The sequence below is a fragment of the Nansenia antarctica genome, assembly GCF_963989245.1.
Source record: "Nansenia antarctica genome assembly, chromosome: 3".
Taxonomy (NCBI): Eukaryota; Metazoa; Chordata; class Actinopteri; order Argentiniformes; family Microstomatidae; genus Nansenia; species Nansenia antarctica.
In genome coordinates this window covers 65,396,428-65,406,296 of record NC_137688.1, presented here as the reverse complement: position 1 = coordinate 65,406,296, position 9,869 = coordinate 65,396,428, and positions in this window count along the sequence as shown.

Sequence of the window (9,869 nt, the reverse complement as noted above, 5' to 3'; positions counted from 1 at the left end):
AGGGAGAAGAGAGAGATTTTTTTTCTATGACTTCTAGACAGTGTTGCTTCTGAATATCATAGTCCAATCAGCTAGTGTTCTGTGGCGTATATCATAGTCCAATCAGCTAGTGTTCTGTGGAGTATGTTCCAATCAGCTTCAAGTCCCGCCCCTTTCGGTGCATGTCCCAAAACCCCATAGACAATTGACCGAATGGCCTGAAGTTACCAAAATAGATTTTACATGCAAGTCTACGAGAACAGCCTAGTGCAACTTCGAGTAGACTGAAAGTTGCCCCGAAAGGGGCGGGACTTGAAGCTGATTGGAACATACTCCACAGAACACTAGCTGATTGGACTATGATATACTCCACAGAACACTAGCTGATTGGACTATGATATTCAGAAGCAACACTGTCTAGAAGTCATAGAAAAAAAATCTCTCTCTTCTCCCTTTGGTGGGGCATTGCCCAATTGCACCTAATGAACCAGCCTCCCCTGTGAGTTCAGTAAGATTATGACTTCGGTGAAGTTGTGGGTTGAATTTATCTCAGCTACGAGGACGTGATTGAGACCAGGCTGTACAGGAACCGCGCGCTATCCCTTGTCTCTTTTTTTCTTTTTTCTTGTGGGGGATTTTTGTCGAGGGAGGAGCTTCTGCTAGGGACAACGTTTGGCATTATGGGCATTATTGAAGCAAAAGGACATCGCGCACGCACACACACACACACACACACACACACACACACACACACACACACACACACTCACTCACAATCAGTAAAAGAACATAACATTAATCAAGATGTTTGGAATGATAAGATTGACTCCTTACAACAGCACATGGTCAAATTTAGACACTATTATGACTGCAACCATTTCAATCTTTTAGCAATGTTGTAGTAGGAAATGTAGGCTCAACTGATCTATTTTGTGGAGCTCTGCCCCATAGGAGAGCTCTGCTCCTATTGGTTTACTCCTATAGGTAGCCAATGACTGAATTATTTATTGATTTATTCAGGGGGGGTGAGAGAGACTGTTTTGCCCTGCCCGGTAAAGACAAGGGCACTCTGAGAGGAGATTGCGAATCTGCTGGCAAAGGGTGCAATGGTCCTAGTCCCCAGGGACCAGTGGTTTGTACTCCCCCTCAATCTGCTGGAGCTTGAGGCAGTCAGACTGATTGCTCAGCTCAACTGCTAAAAAAAAACACTTCCCACCTACACTTAATTTCCCGCCTATTTGCACACGCCTTATATGGCTCTCCCACTCTATCTCTTCTGATCTCTTCTTTCTCCTCCCAAAATGAGAGAGAGATAGAGATGTACTAATTAAAAGTCACTCAGACCAGTTGCACCGTGGAGTCATCCTTAACTAGCCTAAACCTGTCATAGCTGACCATTAGAGGAGGGGGAAAGCACACACTGAAATATCTTATTGTACGGCTCCTACAAGGACAATTTAACATTTACATTTACATTTTTGGCATTTAGCAGACGCCTTATTCCAAAGCGACTTACAATCAATACATTTGAATACTAAGCATGTGAATCAGCAGTCCACTATTCGTTGCAGGAAGAGTACTCTAGCTCGGGCCCGGGGCCACTGATAGAAGGAAAAACCTTCTCCCTATTATCGCCTTCTACTAAAACATTTTTTTTTTTTATATTACTGGAGAAACTGAGAAACAGTACAAGGGGGGCAATAGAAGTTCTTAGGGACACAGTAGAGGGGAAAGCGGGTGTCTTTAGGAGACGTAGTGGTGAGGGTCAGAAGATGTCTCAGGAGGAGCAGTTAAGATGTAACCTGAAGAGATGGGTCTTCAGTCTACGACGGAAGATGGGTAGTGACTCTGCCGTTCTGACAGCCGTGGGGAGCTCATTCCACCAGCGGGGAGCCAGTGTTGTGAAGAGACGTGATCGGGCAGCCCGACTGCTGTGTAGAGGAGGTGGGGCCAGTCGGCCAGCCGAGGTGGAGGATTGGAGTGAGCGGGCAGGGGTTTGGGGGGTTACCATTTACTTCAGGTAGGCAGGGGCTGTCCCTTTAGCTGCCTGGTATGCAAGCACCAGGGTCTTGAATCTGATGCGAGCTGCTATCGGGAGCCAGTGCAGGGTGCGAAGGAGAGGGGTGACATGCGAGTATTTGGGGAGGTTGAATACCAGCTGGGCAGCAGCATTCTGGATGAGCTGCAGGGGTCTAATGGCTGAAGCGGGGAGCCCAGCCAGGAGTACATTGCAGTAATCCAGGCGGGAGATGACCAGTGCCTGGGTCAAGAGTTGCACTGCCTCTCTGGTAAGGAATGGTCGTATCCTTCTGATGTTGTAGAGGAGGAATCTGCAGGAGCGAGCCGTTGCTGCAATGTTCTCCGCACAGGATAGTCGGTTATCCAGGATCACTCCAAGGTTCTTGGCTGTCAGGGAGGGGGTTACAGTAGAGTTCTCCACTGTGATGGAGAAGTCTTGGAGAGGGCAGGCTTTCCCGGGGATGAAGAGGAGCTCGGTCTTGTTAAGATTGAGCTTGAGATGGTGGTCAGCCATCCAAGTTGAAATGTCAGCGAGACATGCTGAGATACGGGTTGCCACGTGTACATCAGACGGGGGGAAGGACAGGAAGAGTTGAGTGTCGTTTGCGTAGCTGTGGTAGGAGAGCCCATGTGAAGAGATTACCGAGCCAAGAGACTTGGTGTAGAGGGAGAAGAGTAGGGGCCCTAGGACGGAACCCTGGGGAACTCCAGTGGAGAGGGTTCGTGGAGAAGATAGCGATTCTCTCCAGGTCACCTGGTAGGAGCGGCCCGCCAGGTAGGAAGAAAACCAGGAGTGTGCGGTGCCAGAGATGCCCAGGTCTGAGACGATGGAGAGAAGGATCTGGTGATTGACTGTGTCGAAGGCAGCAGACAGGTCAAGGAGAATGAGAACAGAGGAGAGGGAGGAAGCTTGGGCAGAGTGGAGGGCTTCCGTGACAGCAAGGAGCGCAGTCTCAGTGGAATGCCCAGCCTTGAAGCCGGATTGGTGGGGGTCTAAGTGATCCATCTTCCGGAGATAGTCAGTCAGTTGTTTAGATGCCGCGCGTTCAAGGGTTTTGGAAGGGAAGGAGAGAAGGGATACAGGTCTGTAATTGTGAACAGATGATGGGTCAAGGGTAGGTTTCTTGAGGAGAGGCTTGACTCTGGCTATTTTGAAGGCCGCTGGGACAGATCCAGTGGATAGGGAGGAGTTGATTAGGGTGGTAAGGTAAGGAAGGATGTCGGCGGAAATGGATTGGAGAAGAGGGGAGGGGATGGGGTCAAGAGGGCATGTGGTTGCCCGCTTTGATGTGATAAGTGTGAGAATCTCATCGGGGGAGAGGGGGGAAAAAGATGACAATCCAGAGATCGAGTGTCGAGGAGAGAGTTTGGAAGGGGTGTTAGCATTGTTAGTGGGAACAGTGTTAGCATTGTTAGAGGGAGGAGGGAGCGGTGGGGGGAGAAAGGTGCTGCTGATGTCGTCCACCTTTTTTTCAAAGTAGGTGACAAAGTCATCGGCGGACAGGGAGGAAGGAGGAGGGGGAGGAGGTGGATTAAGCAGTGAAGAGAAAGTGGAGAACAGTTTTCTAGGATTAGAGGCAGAAGAATGTATGGAGTAGGATACTGATATGATACTGGATACTGATATACTGAATGATAGTAGGATGTTTTAGCAGCTGATGCCGAGGAGGCGTAGTTGGCAAGGAGAGAGTGATAGAGGTTAAGGTCATCAGAAAGGCCAGTTTTTCTCCATTTCCTCTCAGCTGCTCTGAGCTCTAGTCTACAAGCGTGTAGCGTTTCAGAGAGCCAGGGAGCTCGAGGAGAGGATCGAGCTGGCTTCAAGGTTAGTGGACAGAGGGTGTCGAAGGATGAGGTGAGAGCGGACAGGAGGGTTGAGGATGCCGCATCAGTGGATAGAAGGGAGAAGGATTCGACAGAGGGTAGGGAGGATAGGACAGAAGAAGAGAGGGCGCTGGGGGACAGGGTACGTAGGTTACGACGAGAGGGTCTTAAGTGGTTAGAGGCTGAGAGGGAAGAGGAAGTTTTGAGGGGAAGGGAGAAGGATATAAAGTGGTGATCAGAAACTGGAAGAGGGGTAACGGTAAGGTTGGAAGTGTGGGAAGATCTGGTGAAGACAAGGTCGAGCTGATTGCCTGCCTTATGAGTCGGAGGAGAGGGGGACAGGGTAAGGCCGAAGGAGAGGAGAAGGTCAAGTACTCCAGATGAGAGAATTTAAGGATTTACTAAACTGCTGTGCTGGTAACAGCTGCCGTTATAAGCTGTTATCCAAAAAGTTCAGCACGGGTTTATATCTGAGACTGAGAAGGACGACTACTAAGAATGGAGAACCCGCCAGACTTTTCCCTTCAAGATATGGATCGTCCGCCGCCTATGGAGAAGTTCCTCCGGGACGCCTGCCGCTGCGACTTCCAAGCAGCGGAGGACACTTTTCAGCGGAGGAGACTTTTCCCTTCAGCGATGGATTGTCCGCCGCCGACCACGAAGAAGTTCCTCCGGGACACCTGCCGCTGCGATTTCCTAGCAGCGGAGGACAAGCACGACTTCTGCCACGTCTGCCTCGGCCCCGAACATGCCGAGGCGGCGTTGGTCGCCTCCCCCAGCTGCCTCCCCTTCCACCTCCTTTCCGTCGCGGAAAGGCGAAAGAGGATGGCCTGGTTCAAGGAGAGCGTTCCCCTGGCGGGCGCTATCTCGGGGATGCTATCCGACTCGAATAGCTCTGCCGATGATGCGTCCGGACAGGCCCCAGAGCGGCGTTCTGGGCAGGCACCTCCCCAAGTAGGGATGGTCCCGCCCGCTCAGCCGGCCCTGACATCACGCCGCCCTCACCGTTATTTACATCAAAAACTCCTCCATGTCTATCAAGACCTGGCCCAGCTCATGAGCGTGCGGACGTTTTTTTGGTTATCAGGCATAATAAACCAATGTCGATAAAGGGCATTGTTACTCAAAACAAACACTCTTTACAGACGGCAAACCATCCCTAAGGAGGATTTTCCATGGTATCTACCAGAGCGGAGACCCACCTACCTTGTCAGAGTGTGGTCGAATCGATACCGGTTAGAAACAAAGCGGAGACTGGCCCAGCTTACCGGCGTGTGGCCAACTGGAATGGAATGGACTTTATTTGTCATTGCTACAGTACAGGTACCAAACAACGAAATTTAGGAGGGGTGGCTCCCCTGGTGTTAGGAAAGGGAAAAAAACACATTTTAGAAAAAGCATAAAATCACAAGAAGGTAGGGAGCTGGTTTACATCAATAAAGGCTATGTACACAATCCACTGTACTATACTGCACAGATAGTCAACTAGGGTTGTCATATTGCACAAAAGTATTTTTTCACATTATTTTAAAGTGTCACAGTTTGCAGGCTTGAAATTTACATGTTTGTGCCTCAGCACTAGCTGCCATACAATCCGTCCGGACTGTCCTGGGCCCAGAACTTAGGCCTTTTCTGTGTTCAGGGCCTTGACAGCCCAGTGGTAGAAGCAGTTCTTCAGTCTGTTTGTCTTAGCGGCCGGGGTCCTGTACCTCCTGTTCGAGGGCAGCCTGACAAAGTGTACGTGCCCAGGGTGGGTCGGGTCCCTGGAGATCTTGGAGGCCCTCCTGAGACAGCGTGTGTTGTACAGCTCCTCCAGAGAGGGGAGGGGGGCGCCGGTGATCTTCTGTGCTGTTCTCACGACTCTCTGTAGCGCGTTTCTCTCCGCTGTTGTGCACTGATGAGCGAAGTAATTTCCAGGCGCTTCTGAAATACCGTGCTGAAGGAGATGAGAATCTGAAAGAATATTTCGAAAATGCACCAAGTAACGCAAAGTACTTTAGTCATCAAATCCAGAACGAGTTGATTGAACTATGTGGGAAACAGATTCAAGACAAAATTCTCAACAAATGCAGGGATGCCAAGTGGTTCACCTTATTGGCTGATGAGACTGCTGATATAAGCAACGTTGAACAAGTAGCTCTCGTAGTAAGATACGTGGACTGTTTTGATTGCAGCTACTCTGTGCGAGAGGATTTTTGGGGGGATTTTTTTAGACCTTGACCCAACTTCTGTTAAACCGATTAAGAGAACTGGATCTGGATCCTGCTCGTATGGTTGGACAGGGGTATGACGGCGCTGGGAATGTCAGTGGGAAGGTGCGAGGCGTTCAGGCGCGCATCAGAGTACAGTACCCTGCTTCCGTCTATGTGCACTGTAGAAATCATGCGCTAAACCTAGCGATTGTGCACTCAACGAAAATCCCTGTGGGCCGCAATACTCTGCAAACAAGTCGAGAGATAGTAACCTTCATCACAGCCTCCCCAAAGCGCTTACAGTGCTTACTGAGCAACAGAAGCAGCAAAAAACGCCTCCAAAAGTTCTCTGATACCCGCTGGTCTCAGCATGATATGTGTCTGTCTACTATAATAGAAAACTACGAGGACGTGTTAACCACACTGGCTGAGCTGAAAACAGACACTGACGCCAAATGCAGCTCCACAGCATCCTCCCTCACTCGGGCCATGGAGACCTTTGAATTCATCGTCTGTCTAATCATTACTCAGGAGCTTCTTCACTGCCTGACACCGCTGAGTAATGGCTTACAGAATCCAAAATGCGAGCTACCTATGGCCGCTCAAATGGCCACGGATCTTGTGAGTGTGCTTGAGCACAAAAGAGATGACTCCACATACAGCGATATATGGGGAAAAACATGCTCTCTGGCTGCGATTGTTGATGTTGTCCCTTCACCAGTGGCGTAGCGGACGGGCCCGCAAGCGACGCACCGCGGGGTGGCCCCAGCCACTAAGGGGCCCCCTAACATTGGATACAAACTTTTTTTTTTCCAAACGCGAACGCGAACCGGCACGGTTCTTTGCCGGTGTGAAAGCCCTATATGAGGGGTTCAGCGTCAGTTCGCTTCGGTGCACCTTGCTGCCTGATTGTCTGTCCCTGTGTCATTCACTCTCAACATGGATACAAGTACAATAAACATTCTTTAGGTGAAGGTAGATTCTCTATTCGGACATTATAGCCGCTATATGTGGGACTGTCGGTCCGATATTGTAAAAAAAAAATAATAATAATACGGAAGTACATGTCTCAAGTATTATCTCGGCGGTTAGTCGAGTGAAAGAAAACAACATACAGATGATAATTCACACAATATAATACCACAAAAGCGTACAGCACTAAACAATAACATTTATTTGGGCAGCATCATACTCAAACTCAGGCAGAAGGGCAGGGTCCGGCCAGGTTCACAGTCACAGACTGCCAGTGCATCATACAGGTACATCATTCAGCTGGTTATAGCGGTTTCTTTTTCTATTCTACTATTCTATTCTACTTCTGCTGTCTGCGTCTCCCTGGGTATTCCAGATGGCAAACAGTAAAGAAATGCCACAATATACCAGGACTTAAGAAACGAGATGTCCAACAAAGGATTTGACTAACCCTGGCCTATTTTGCGCAACAAGTAGACTCTGATGCAGCGGAGACAGGGTTGCCAGATGGGCTGGTTTTTGGTGGATTTAGAAGTTTTTAGATTTGTTAGGTTGGAAATTCTCAATCCCATCTGGCAACCCTTAGCGGAGAGTCTACAGATTGTATGATTACAGATATCGCACTGCTGTGCACACCACACTTTGTTAAAAGAAATAAAGCTTGTACTTTTCTACTTATAATACATTCTACTGATGTGGTCTACCATTTGGTTTTAGTCATAGGCTATTGCTCTCACTTGTTTGTACCTTTTGCTAAGTCAAGCATTTAGAATGTAGAGTGCATATTGCGAAATTTGCGGACTCTAAAAAACGCACGTTTTCTTTTAACCTCCGTTGCGAAAGGGCCCCAGCCGCCACCTTGCGGGGGGGCCCCGGGATTTTGCGCTACGCCACTGCCCTTCACTGCCTCGCATCGCCAAAAGACAAGCCCACAGGTCTAACACACCTGCAGAAAACCCACTAGAGTACTGGAAAAGAACCATTTTCTTTCCGTTCATCGACCACCTGACCACAGAGGTGAGAGACAGAGTATGCCTTGCACTGCCACGTCTTAAAGCCCAGTACCTTCTACCCGACAAATTGCCACTGTTGACGGACAGTTTATGGAGGGAGATCAAGGAGGAGTATGGTGCGCTGATGCCCAGTGTTGACACTGCAGATATGGAGCTTAATCTGTGGAGGGAGCGCAACAGGCCGCATGATACACCTGTCACCAGTGACATCCTCCAAGTTCTGAGACTAACCGCAGACTTCTACCCCAACCTGCATACTGTCATGAAGGTTCTCCTAACAATGCCCGTGTCCACTGCCAGTGCGGATCGTTCATTCAGCTGTTTACGTCGCTTGAAGACATATCTCCGGAACAGCATGACAGACAAGAGACTGAGTGGACTTGCCCTTATGAATATACATCATGATATTCCTATTGATGCGGAGGCCATTCTGCTGGAGTTTGATGCAACGGGGAGGCGCAGACTTCACTTCAAATAGGTAGGAACATTTTATGATTTTATTGCCAGTCGGATTGGTTTGGTCTTGCTTTTATTGTTAAGTGGTGCAGCGGCTTCTGTCTGGGCTAGCCTATATTGTCACATATCTGGTCGTTGAAACGTGTATGCTGCTGTGTGTGTTGTAGGCCTAAAGTGAGTGCAAAACTCTCGTTTCGGTGCTAGCCTATGTATTGGTGTGCTGTCACAGTGTCACCAAATAGGCCCTTTGTTTTCCCCATGTGTTAGGTGCGCATGCGCTGTCACCTGGGCTGTTTTCATCTGTGTTTCGAGGTCGTCACGGCATAAGGGGAACGCCCACCTGGCGGGCAAAACAAATCTTTCTTCCGCTGCCTGCCAGCTATTTTATCAGGTTTTTACCAAGTAATTAGTTGTTTGACAAAATGCTGGATAGTTGCTGTGCAATCGGGTGCACTAACCGACGAGGAGACGACCCTGGGTTGGGCTTCTACAGAATTCCGTCAGAAAAAGAAAAACTCAGAGGAGAAGATTAAGCTCAAGTAAACACTGATGATTTTAATTATTTACTTAGCCACTTTACTCGATTATACAGAGCCAATTACCACTATTGCACTATTGTCATTGTTCATATTTTATTCCACCCCTGTACATTGTACCGCACATTTCAAATCTTTTATCTAGTATTTTTTGTATATATAGTTATTTTCTAATCTTGTGTCTGTACATATATTGGATTGACTGTGCATATAATCCATGTCATTGTCTGTACATATATTGGATTGACAATAAAGTTGACTTTGACTTTGACTAGCCTAGTTATTCTATTTTTAGTCATTATCTTTGCATAATCGTTCTGACATGGTTTGTTGTTGTGGATGCTACCAGCTTGGAGTTGGTTGTGTAGGTCCCGATCGTCCCCGGAAAATACAGGCCTCATGAAACTTGGCGTGAGACACTGACAGCGAGGGAGGAGGCCCTCCGCAAACGCCATATCCGCACAGCGGGCACCTGGGCAGAGCACACTAAACGCCTTCCGCCACTCGTAGTTGGGGATTTGGTCCGTGTACAGAACCAGACAGGACCCCACCCCAACAAATGGGACAGGACGGGCTGCGTCATGAGGTGCGTCAGCACGATCAATACGTGATCAAGATTGACGGCTCGGGCAGGATCACACTTCGGAACAGGAGATTCCTGCGCAAGTTCTACCCGGTTCGCAATGACCAGCTTCCACCCCGATCGATCTATGATGATCTGGCGATCCGCATCGCCAGGCCGGCGCCCATTGTTGCGCCGCGGCTGCCTGACCCCACAAGCGGCCCTGTAATACCCGTATCGGAGCCTGGGTCCGCCCCGGCGTGGGACACACCCCACCTCTGCCTCGCCTGTGACACCAACTCGAGACTCGCCAGGGTGT